We start from the raw sequence: 12128 nt of genomic DNA on the forward strand, positions 1-12128 counted from the left end.
GTGGAAACCCCATTGTTCCATGCTAAATAGTGTAAAAGCAGTACTTTGGAGTGCAGCACAAGACATGACCTGGTATCAACGTATGCAGATTAATGTAAGGAAGCTGATTGAATTGGTAAGAATATTTCCAAAATTTCCACTGATAGTCCCGTCCTCCACGTGTTCCCTGAAGTACCACTGTCCCCAGCGTGCATGCACAGGGAAGATGATGTGGAGGACGGGACTATCAGCGGCGGCGGCAGCGAGAGGGGTCCATCATCTCCCCTGTGCGTGCACGCTGGGGACACGGTACTTCAGGGAACACGTGGAGGACGGGTCTATCAGTGGCGGCAGAAAGAGGGGAAAATCAATGTTTTCAGCTGCCAGAGCCACCAAATGAGGTGAGCCGCGCGATCAGATGAGCTGTCACTGAGGTTACTCGCGGCCACCGCTGGATTCAGCGGTGGCCGCAGGTAACCTCAGTGACATCATCAGCTGATCGCGCGGCTGTCTTCATTTGCTGCGTGTAGCTGACAGGAGCGGCGGTGTCTGCTGCTGCTCCGGTCACCTCCATGCAGCAGAGGTGGAAGCGACGCTGGACCATCCTGGATTACGCCGGACATGGAGGGCTTTGTCGGGCTTATTAAATGGGAGAACGAGGGAATTTGTTAGTGTTTTTTATTTCTAATAAAGGATTTTTCAGTTGTGTGTGTTTATTTACTGATTAATCATGGAAGGTATCTCGGGGAGACGCATGACATGATTAATCTAGGACTTATTGGCAGCTATTGGCTGCCAATAACTCCTTATTACCCCGATTTGCCAACGCACCAGGGCAAATCGGGAAGAGCCGGGTACTGTCCCAGAACAGCCGCATCTAATGGATGCGGCCATTCTGGGCGGCTGCTGACTGATATTGGGGGTAGGTAGCAAAGTCTTTGCAGATCCTAGATCTGTTCATCTTGGATCATTTTTAAAAGCAATGCAAGCAAGCGGACTCCAAGCACAGTTTCCTTTAATTCCAAAAATTGGGCCCCACAGACAGCCCTTCAGTGGCAGCACTTATGCCCCAGTTGTACACTTCACAGGTCGATTTGCATCAAGCACATTCAAAAATACGCCAGCCTTAGCTGTCCCCAGGATGACACCGGCCTAGGTAGCAAAGTCTTTGCTGAACCATGACTTGTTCATCTTGGCTCGTTTTTAAAAACACAGCAAAGGTTACTCCAAGCAGAGTCTCCCTTTTTTCCAAAAATTGGGCCACACAGACACCCCTTTAGTGGCATAACTTGTGCCCCAGTTGCAAACTTGACAGGTACATTTGCATCAAGCACATTCCAAATCCACAAGCCTTTACTCTCCCCAGGATGACACAGGGGTAGTAAAGTCCTTGCGGATCCATGACTTGTTCATCTTGATGAACGTTAGTCTGTCCACATTGTCACTGGACAGACGTGTGCGCTTATCTGTCGGCACACACCCAGCAGCACTGAAGACATGTTCTGAGACAACGCTGACAGCTGGACAGCTGACAGCTGGACATGACAAGATCTCCAAGGCGTAAGTGGAGAGCTCAGGCCATTTTTCAAGATTTGAAGCCCAAAATGAGCAAGGCTCCAGATGCAAAGTCATGGCATCGATGTTCATTTGGAGATACTCCTGTATCATCCTCTGCAGCCGTTGACTATGTGTCAGACTTCTTGTCTCTGTTGGCCTTGCAAAGGATGGTCTAAAAAAATTATGAAACGATTCAATAAAATTGCTGTTACCAGCAACAGATACGGTGCTGCTGGTACGGTTTGATTGTTGATGACGAGACAGTCCCATGTTTGTCAAGTGACAACTGGGAGATTCACGCCGTGCACCGCTGGTGTTTGGTGGAAAAGCCGAGCTAAGATTGAGTAACAGCTTCTGCTGATACTCCTGCATACGTGCGTCCCTTTCTATGGCTGGAATTATTTCACCAAATTTGGACTTGTACCGGGGATCTAATAGTGTGGCAACCCAGTAGTCATCATCACTTCTAATTTTGACAATCCGAGGGTCATGTTGTAGGTAGTGCAGCAAGAAGGCGCTCATGTGTCTTGCGCATCCATGCGGATCAAGTCTGCGCTGTGTTTGTGGCATAGAGGTGCTAACCGTTCTTTCTTCCTCTGACATCTCCCCCCAACCTCTTTCAACTGAAATTTGACCAAGGTCTCCCTCATCTGCTGAGTCTTCCATGTCCATGGACAGTTCGTCCTCCATTTCTTCATGTTCTCCTGCACCTTCCTCAACATATTGCCTGCTACCATGCGCCCTTGTTAATCCCTCTCCCCCATCTTCCCATGCCTGCCGCCTTGGTGATGATGAACGTCTGGACCTTGGTGATGTTGTTATCCCTTGCGCATATGAATCCTCCTGTACTTCCTCCCCTTCCTGTTGTCCCACCCCCTGACTCCGAATAGTGTTTAGCGTGTGCTCTAGCATGTAAAGGAATTGTCATGCTGATAATGGCATTGTCAGCGCTAAACATATTCGTCGCCATGTCGAAACTGTGCAGAAGGGTGCATAGGTCCTTGATCTGAGACCACTTCATCAGGGTGATCTGCCCCACCTCTGCATCTCGATGGCCCAGGCTATACGTCATGACGTATTGCACCAGTGCTCGGCGGTGCTGCCACAGTCGCTGTAACATGTGGAGAGTCAAATTCCAGCGTGTCGCCACATCGCATTTCAGGCGATGAACTGGCAGGCCGAAAGACTTCTGGAGTGATGCAAGTCGGTCAGCTGCGACGGTTGAACGGCGGAAGTGAGCAGACAGTTTTCGTGCCCTGTGCAGAAGGCCATCTAGGCCAGGATAGTGTGTTAAAAATTGCTGGACAACAAGGTTCAACACGTGAGCCATACAAGGCACGTGTGTCACCTTGCCCAGGCGAAGGGCCGCACCCAGGTTTGCAGCATTGTCGCACACGGCCTTACCTGGCTGCAGGTTGAGTGGAGACAACCATTTACGAAACTCGGACCGCAGAGCTGCCCAGAACTCAGCCGCTGTGTGACTCTTATTTCCAAGACATTTCAAGCTAAAGACCGCTTGATGCTGTTGCGCTCTGCTGCCAGCATAGTAAGGAGGTGTAAGACACAATATCATTGAACCAGGGCACATCTCGCATCAATCAACGCCACTCCATGAGACACATAAAAAGGAAAAGAACTGGAGCATTCAAAGGGCTATTAATAAAACATCAAAAACTTTATTATATATGAATATTAAAAGTAGGTTTCATTTATTACAGTATGTATAAAGGTGCTATTAAAGAACAAAGGTGAAAGACCACGTAAGTATGGGGAGCAAAGGTAAAAAACCACCCTGATAAAAATAGACGGGGACCAGGAGTAGTAGGTAGATATTCATAAGTGGCCAGCAGGTATGGCGCCTCTCTCCTGACACAGTATATGAAAATATATACAGCCAAATCAGCGTCAGACCCATAGATTAGGGCAGAGGCACCAAAACACAGCCAATCACATGAAAAAAGGTAAATTACAGTCCCAAAACTTACACATAATAATGAAGGTGGTCACCAAAGCATCCCACACCAGGAAAAAGGAGCCTTCCTACGCGCGTTTCGCAACACGGGTTATGTCTGGCTTCATCAGGGAAGGTCACCTACTACTCCTGGTCCCCGTCTATTTTTATCAGGGTGGTTTTTTACCTTTGCTCCCGATACTTATGTGGTCTTTCACCTTTGTTCTTTAATAGCACCTTTATACATACTGTAATAAATGAAACCTACTTTTAATATTCATTTATAATAAAGTTTTGGATGTTTTATTAATAGCCCTTTGAATGCTCCAGTTCTTTTCCTTTTTATAGTAAGGAGGTGTGCGTGATTCCTTCTGCGCAGTTATAACGCTGGTGGCCTGACCAGGCAGGCTTGCGTCGGAGGTGGAGGACCCAGACGAGGTTGAGGAGGCAGAAGCGTTGGAGGAACTTCTACATACAGAGGATTGACGCACAAGTCGTGGGGACGGCAAGACTTGTTCAGCAGACCCTTCTCCATCTATCACCATAGTTACCCAGTGCCCAGTCAGCGACATGTAACGCCCCTGTCCATGCTTACTGGTCCAAGTATCGGTGGTGAAATGCATCCGTTCACACACAGAGTTTCTCAAGGAAGCGGTGATGTTGTGTGCGACATGCTGGTGTAGCGCAGGCACACCTTTCTTAGACAAGTAGTGTCGACTGGGCATCTGGTACTGGGGCACAGCGACGGACATAAGGTCTCGAAAATCCTCTGTGTTCACCAGGCGGAAAGGCAGCATTTCGGTAGCCAAGAGCTTACAGAGGGATAAAGTCAACCTCTTAGCTTTGTCATGGGTTGGAAGAAATGGCCTTTTATTTGTCCACATCTGAGGGACAGAGATCTCGCTGCTAAGTGGAGACGGTGGTGAGTAGTGTGCCCCTGGAAAAATGCAGGTTTGTGAGGAAAGTGCAGGCGGAGACATGATGTTGCCTTCATCCAAAGTTGGAGCTATCGATGTCTGAGAGAGCTGTACACCCGCACTTGTTTACCCTTCCAAACCAACTGACGACCTACCAAGCAAACTGCCTGTTGCGGTTACAGTGGTGGAAGGAGTGCGTGGAAAACCAGGTGTGACAGCTGTCCCCACAGTCATAGAAGATGAAGAGTGCACAAATGCACTGGAAGGGGCAGGCGGTGGTTGGCCCGCTACGCTACGCCGCATTGCAGCACAGTGAGCTTCCCACTGGGAATTATGCTTGGTATTCATGTGACGATTCATGGAAGAAGTTGTCAAACAGGTGAGCTTTTTGCCTCTACTTATAGATTCCCGACAAATTTTACAGATCACATGATTTGGGAGATCCTTTGCAAGGTCAAAAAAGGATCAGGCTAGGCAAGGCTTAGAGGACATGCGACCTGCAGAGCCACCCCGACTTGTGCTCAGAGGCAGAGTGGTGGCTGAGGATGCAGTTGTAGATGTGCTACCAGTACTTTGACTCTGTCCAGGAAGGCGCAAGATAACTTCGTCGTCAGTTGCATCCTCCTCCACCGCCTCTGTTGACCTCCTCAAGTGCCTGACTGTGGGTTGACAGTAAGTGGGATCTAGAACTTCATCATCAAGCGTTCTGTTTGCACTCCCCTCGCCCTCAGACCTAGCCTCTTCCTGCCCTGACCGAATATTTAAGTTGTCATCCCAATCTGGTATCTGCGTCTCATCGTCATCAGTATGTTCCTCATTGTCTCCACCAACAGGTGTTACAGTTTGTGAATGAGGGTCTACATTATGCTCAGAAACTTGGTCATCAGGGCCTGAATCTGAGTCACAAAGCTTCTGGGCATCACTGTAGAACATTTCCTGGTCTGTACTCACTGTAGCTTGGGAGCAGACCTCTGATTCCCAGGCTATAGTGTGACTGAATAGCTCTGCAGACTCAGCCATCTCAGTTACACCATACTGTACAGGGAGGGTGGAGACTTGAGAGCTGGGAGAAAGCAAGTGTGATTGGGATGACAACTCAGAGGACTATTTTTTTTTATTGATGTGATAGTTGAGGTGGAAGAGAGGGCACTTGTTGGAGCACTTGAGATCCATTCAAGCATGTTCTTTTTTTGTGCATCATCTACCTTTGTTGCAGTTGTTCGGGTCCGTAAAAAAGGGAGCACATCGGATTGTCCACGGAAAGTAGTAGACATCTTACTTTTGCTGGTAGATGGCCTATCTTCAGCAGATGTTAATGTAGCTTTGCCACCTTCCCCACGGACACAAACTTTTTTCCTTTTCCAACACGCCTGTTCCCCTTTCCACCAGCATCTGTCCTTTTGCCACTCATTTTGATAGCAACAAGATTAGCCACTTAAAATGTGGTAGCAAAAATTGAGAGGTGGTGTAGATTGCAGAGGTGGTCTAGCTTTATTGACAGCTGAAGAACCAACACTGACTATCCCTGACAATGCAACTATGGCCCTAAAACTGGCAGCACTGTTTGCTATTAAAATAGCGTAGCAAAATGTGCATGAGGGTAGAATGCAGAGGTGGTGGAACTTGCTTGGCACCAGTGGGACACTAATTTAGTATAGCAGACACTGTTTGGATGCCACTAAGTTTCAGCACTGTTTGCTATAAAAATTGTGTAGCAAAATGCGCAGGAGGGTAGAATGCAGAGGTGGTGGAACTTGCTTGGCACCAGTGGGAAACTAATAGAGTATAGGAGACACTTTGCGGATGCCACTAATTTCAGCACTGTTGGCTATAAAAATAGCGTAGCAAAATGTGCATGAGGGTAAAATGCAGAGGTGGTGGAACTTGCTTGGCACCAGTGGGACACTAATTTAGTATAGGAGACACTTTGCAGATGCCACTAATTTTCAGCACTGTTGGCTATAAAAATAGCGTAGCAAAATGTGCATGAGCGTAGAATGCAGAGGTGGTGGGACTTGCTTGGCACAAGTGGGACACTAAATTAGTATAGCAGACACTTTATGGATGCCACTAAGTTTCAGCACTTTTTGCTATTAAAATAGCGTAGCAAACAAGGGCAGGAGGGTAGAATGCAGAGGTGCTGGAATTTGCTTGGCATCAGTGGGACAACAATGGAGTATAGCAGCCACTTTTTGAATGCCACTAAGTTTCAGCACTGTTTGCTATAAAAATAGCGTGGCAAAAGCGGGCAGGTGGGTACAGTGGCTGGGTTCTCTGGGTCAGTGGACAGGAAAGGAAGCCTCACTTTCTATCCCTCCTAATGATGAAATGCAGCAAGGAATTCCCTGAGCTTAGGTACACAGATGCTATCTAAAGCTGTATACAGCATTTCCACGGACCTGCCAGTCAGCTATGGCTCTGAGCCCCAGGAAATCATCCCTGAAAAGGGCTGAAATAAACTTCTGTCCCTAATCTGTACAGCGCTGTGTGTGTAGCGTACACTGCAGAAGCGGCGACAGGAGCTGCGTGAGCGGTGACTGTCACCCACACGCAGAAGGCAGATAATGGCGCCGTGAGGGAAAATGGCCGTATTTATAATGCAAGGACATGTGACATTCACAACCTATGACACATGCCCTTGCTTGTCTGGCAAAAAGTCCACTTAGCTGTGTGTGTGTCTGGGATTGGCTGACATGCTGGGCCGCCCCACTGCACGCACGCTTAGGAAAAAAAAAAAAATGGCGATCGCCATTCTCCCAGCAGCACAGATCTAAACGCGTCCCCCCCGCACACTATACGCTAAAATTTGATAATAGTGTGAATCACAGAGTGACTCACACTATTAAAGTGAAAAGCCAGCTAGTAACTAGCTAGGCTTTTTGCTGATCGAACCGTTATTGAACGTAACTCGAGCTGTCGAACGTTCGAGTTCGATCTCGAGTACCCCCAAAATCACTCGAACATGAAATTGGCGAACCTCGAACAACGCTCATCTCCACTGCTGATTCATTATATCAGCCCCAGTTATAAAGGAAGTAAGATGAAAATAACAAATACTTAAATACAGAACTAGCCCGCTACCCCCCAAATGTGTGAAATATAGGAAGATACCACTGTCAATCCAAATCTTATTAGCTCCAATCAGGTAAAGAAAACAGCCACATATACAAAATAATAAGTGTTACAAAATAGCTAAGAAATATTTACATGTGGTCATAAATATATAATATAATAGTGTCCGGCTTTCAGTCATACAGATGGCTCCGTTGAGGTTTTAGTTATTGCTCAGTATACAGTGATCTGTGGTTGTATACGTGCTCTCAGTCATGACTGACAGCAGGTTCTAATGCTGAGCGCCTGTCAGTCACTGTAGGGGGGGCAGGGTATATACCGTATTTTTCGTTTTATAAGACACACCGGATTATAAGACGCACCCCAAATTTAGAGAAAAAAAAAAAGAAAAAAAAACATGGGGTCCGTTTTATAATCCGGTGGTGTCTTCCCAGAGGGGAGTGGCAGTGGTGGTCACAGGAGGCAGGGGCAGTGCTGGAGTAGGCGATGCTGCAGTGGTGCAGAGGAAGACCCAGATACTCACTGCGGGCTGCGGCGCTGCTCTGTCCTGGTACTGTGGGTTCTGCTCTTTCCTGGGGCACTGGGCTCTGCTCTGTCCTGGGGCATTGGGCTCTGCTCTCCTCTGCACTGGGCCTTCAAAGAAATGGCGGCCGGAGTCGGCGCCTGCGCTAATGAGAGCTTGAGCTGAGATATCCATCTGTGCATGCAGCGACTCTGGGCACCATTAGTTGAAGTACTACCCGCCCCTGGCCGACTATCATCCAGCTGTCTGCACTTTCCGTGGATAGTCGTGTGCGACTATCTGTTATTATTGACCCCGTTGAGCTGAAAACACACTCGCAGCAGGGCAAGCTAGCACTTCCAAAGCGTATAAGGCGAGGTCTGGCCAAGTGTTGAGCTTGGAAACCCAATAGTTAAAGGGAACTGTAGACTCAGAAAGCACGATAATATGGTCACCTACATAGTCCCTCACCATCTTACTTAACTGTTCCCTCCTTGTCATAGTTCCCCCAACCGTTATCTGATTCGAAGTTGACGGTTTGTGGAACATGGACCAGTTTTTGCACATTAGTCCCCCGCCTGTGTTGCTCCTACTATGCGTAGCCCTCTCTTGTAATCCTGTTGTGTGAGATGACACGCTACCTCTGACGTCAGCATGATTTGAGGGTAATCGTTTCATCAACTGCTCCACTACAGCCCTCTTGAATGTTTCCGTAGTAGAATCCTTATTTGCCTCCACAAGTAGCGAAGCAAATTTGTCTTTGTAGCGTGGGTCAAGGAAGGTACATAACCAGTATTTATTGTCTGCCAAAATGTGGACTAACCGACAGTCATGAGAAATGCAGTGTGACATGAACTGTGCCATGTGTCCCAGACTCTGAACTGGGAACCTTTGTGTGTCACTGCTAAGAATACATTCTGTCTCCCTAAGGCTGCTTTCACACATCCGGTTTGAGTCGTGCGGCTCAATCCGGCTGTGAAACCTATGCAACGGATGCGGTGAAAACACCGCATCCTTTGCATAAGTTTTTTACATGTGGCCCGTCCGGTTTTTGCTGCTTGCGGCATGCTACTGAGCATGCGCAGTGGACAAAACCGCATGCGGCGGGCAGATGCGATTTTTGCCGCATCGCGCCGCATCCGGCGTCCATAGGCATGCATTGAAAAATGCGCCGCATTGGCTGGATGCGGCACGATGCGGTTTTTTTTGCCGCACAAAAAACCGTGCCAGGCAACATCGGCCATACAAGGAACGTGCACAAGCTTTCCAAGCTTTAAAGCCGCCATCACATTACGACCGTTATTGCACACTACCATCCCTGGACGGAGGTCCAACGGCTGAAGCCACTCATCTGTCTGCTCAGTTATTGCTTTCAAAAGCTCAGGTGCAACGTGCGATTTGTCACCGATACAGATGAGCTTCAGTAGAGCGTGTTGCCGCTTAGCCGAGGCAGTGCTGCAGAGATCCCAGCTGGGGAATGATGTCAGCGGTTGGCCACCGGCGGATGTTGAGGAGGATGCACAGGAGCCAGATGAAGAGTAGGAGGAGGGAGTTTTTGCTGTGTAGGAGACTACTGAAACTGTGATTGAAGTGGGCCCCGCTATTCTTGGTGTGGGAACTATATGGGATGTTGCCGGCTCAGACTCTGTACTAGCCGCCACCAGTTTCACCCAGTGTGCCGTCAGTGAGATGTAGTGTCCCTGTCCACTTCCGCTTGTCCACGTGTCTGTGGTTAAGTGGACCTTCCTGTTATGGCATTGGTGAGAGCCCATTTGATGTTTACGGACGTGACTGTGGAGCGCGGGGGCGGCACAACGAGAAAAATAGTGGTGGCTAGGCACAGAATACCGATGTTCTAACACCGCCAAAAGGTCGCAGAAAGCCTTTGTTCCCACAAGCCGATATGGCAACATCTCAAGGGCTATCAATCGTGCAATGTGTACAGTTATGGTTTCTGCCCTTGGGTGCGTAACGGGGTATTTTCGCTTCTTTTCGAAGGTCTGTGGTATGGACAACTGAATAAAACACTGGGACACCGAAGAAGGATGTGGTCGTTGATGATTGAGTTTGGCCAACATCAGATTGGGAGAAAGAGGCATCAGCGCCACCTTCTTGCACACCAGATTGGGAAGCAGGCAGCTCAGGGGAAATGGCAGAGTTTTGAGTCTGGAAATCGTGTTTTTCACCTTGAGCTGTCAACCACCTAGTGGTGTGCTTGGCTAACATATGGTTTCTCATGTTGGAGGTACCCAAACTGGAAGTATTTCTGCCTCTGCTAAGCTTGGTCTGACAGATTTGACAAATGGCAACCACTTGGTCCGAAGGACTCTTGGAAAAAAAACTCCCACACAATCGCAGCACGGACCCTTGGACTCTGAGATGGCTGAGGTGGTGCACAGACCCTTGGACTCTGAGATGCCATAGGTGGTGGTGTCATGTGCACAGTTGATTGACTTCTGGCAGTGGTCAAAACCCTTTGTCTTACAGCCTTTTTGTGGAATATGGGCGCATGCTCCTCTGCACTGCTGCTCTCGCAATCCATGCCACCTGTCCATGTTGGATCAGTCACCTCATCATCGACCAGGTCGTCTCCAAATTCCTAAAGGTCAACATCTTCGGGAATGGAGGTTTCAGGCTGACCTGAGGACGACTGTGTCTCATCATCCTCCAACACTTCCACCTGATTCCACAGCATGTCACGGCCAACAACATGGCTTTCTTCTGGTCTTGGGTGCTCAAAGATCTGTGCATCACTGCACACCACGACCTCACCTGCGTTAGTGGTGTTGCGCGGTGAGAGGCGAGAAAGGTCAAAGGGTCCCGTAAACAGTTCCTCAGAGTAACCTGCTTTGATGTCATATGTTTCCTTAGAATACTGATGTTGTGAGGAAGGAGGACCAGGCTGAGGATTCGATGGGCCAGCCTCTGGGCTACTCAAGTCTGTCTGTGTGGACCCTTGGGATTAGCTACTTGACAAGTAACTGGAGGCATTTTCTGCTAGCCAACTCGTTACCTGTTCGCACTGTTCAGGGCCCAAGAGTGCTTTCCCACGTGGACAAGTAAATTGGGATAGGAAGGCAGCAGTAAGTAGATAAAGCAGGAACCTTTTTCTTTGGCTCGATCACACTGCTTGGGCGACCACCACTGTCACTACCACCTCATCCACGGTCCTTACCCCCTCTATTTCCCATTTTTTTGGTTTGATTATTTGAAGGTGAATACTGTAACGTGACCTTTTCTACAGGCAGTGGAACAACACTGATGCCGGGTTGTTAAACTTGTGTTAATAGTTTCCCACGTTGGCTGATTCTGTAAGTCTAAAAACCGCAAGATACCTTTATTGGACAAAGTACCACTTGGAGGAGTCGACAAAGATGTTGTGAATGTCTTTCAGCCCCAAAAGAAAACAGGGTTTGACAACATTTTTTTTTAGTATTGGTTTTTGGCACTCAGACTGTGTTTTAGAAAGAGCAGGACACTATGTAGGTTCTGTAAGATCTGAAGACACCACCACCAGGATGGTGCTATAACAGTATTTTGCTTCAGGCAGAAGTAGTGCCATTGACACCTAGTATTAATTAAAATTTGGTAAAGGGTACTTTACATGCTGCGACATCGCTAGCGATCTCGTTCGCGATGTGAAATTCTAGATCGCAAGTGCGATCTTTCGAGGTCGCACATAGGTCATTTTACGCATGTGCGATCTCGAAAGATCACACTTGTGAGCTAGAATTTCACATCGCGAACGAGATCGCTAGCGATGTCGCAGCATGTAAAGTACCCTTAACACTCAGACTGTGAATTAAGATGGTGGCTGACAGGCACTTTACTACAGCTGAATACGTTGCTTTTACAATTTTGGGACCTTGTTGTAATACCTATTGCTAGTATAACAGACACAAGGGATGTAGCAGTGCTGAGATTATTGATTATTAGTAGCAGATGTCAGGACAGCTTTAAATCTCTCCCTGCCTGTGAATAAGCTCTCCCTATATCACACACTGCAGTAACAGACTGTATGCACCTGTTTCTATGATTTACACAGCCGCTAGCAGCTAATGCTAAATATCTTCAGCCCTTAGAAGGACTAGTATTAGTTGGCTGGAGAAACGCTGTCCCGCACACAGTACAGTCTAGCTACACCGGCAGC

The 12128-nt window shown here is 48.0% G+C and overlaps 1 pseudogene; it reads right to left on the reverse strand.

Annotated features, from left to right (window-relative positions):
• Positions 1-12128, reverse strand: part of LOC142258962 (uncharacterized) — a 95980-nt pseudogene that overhangs the window by 16759 nt on the left and 67093 nt on the right.

Source organism: Anomaloglossus baeobatrachus, assembly GCF_048569485.1.
Source record: "Anomaloglossus baeobatrachus isolate aAnoBae1 chromosome 5 unlocalized genomic scaffold, aAnoBae1.hap1 SUPER_5_unloc_2, whole genome shotgun sequence".
NCBI classification, from domain to species: Eukaryota; Metazoa; Chordata; class Amphibia; order Anura; family Aromobatidae; genus Anomaloglossus; species Anomaloglossus baeobatrachus.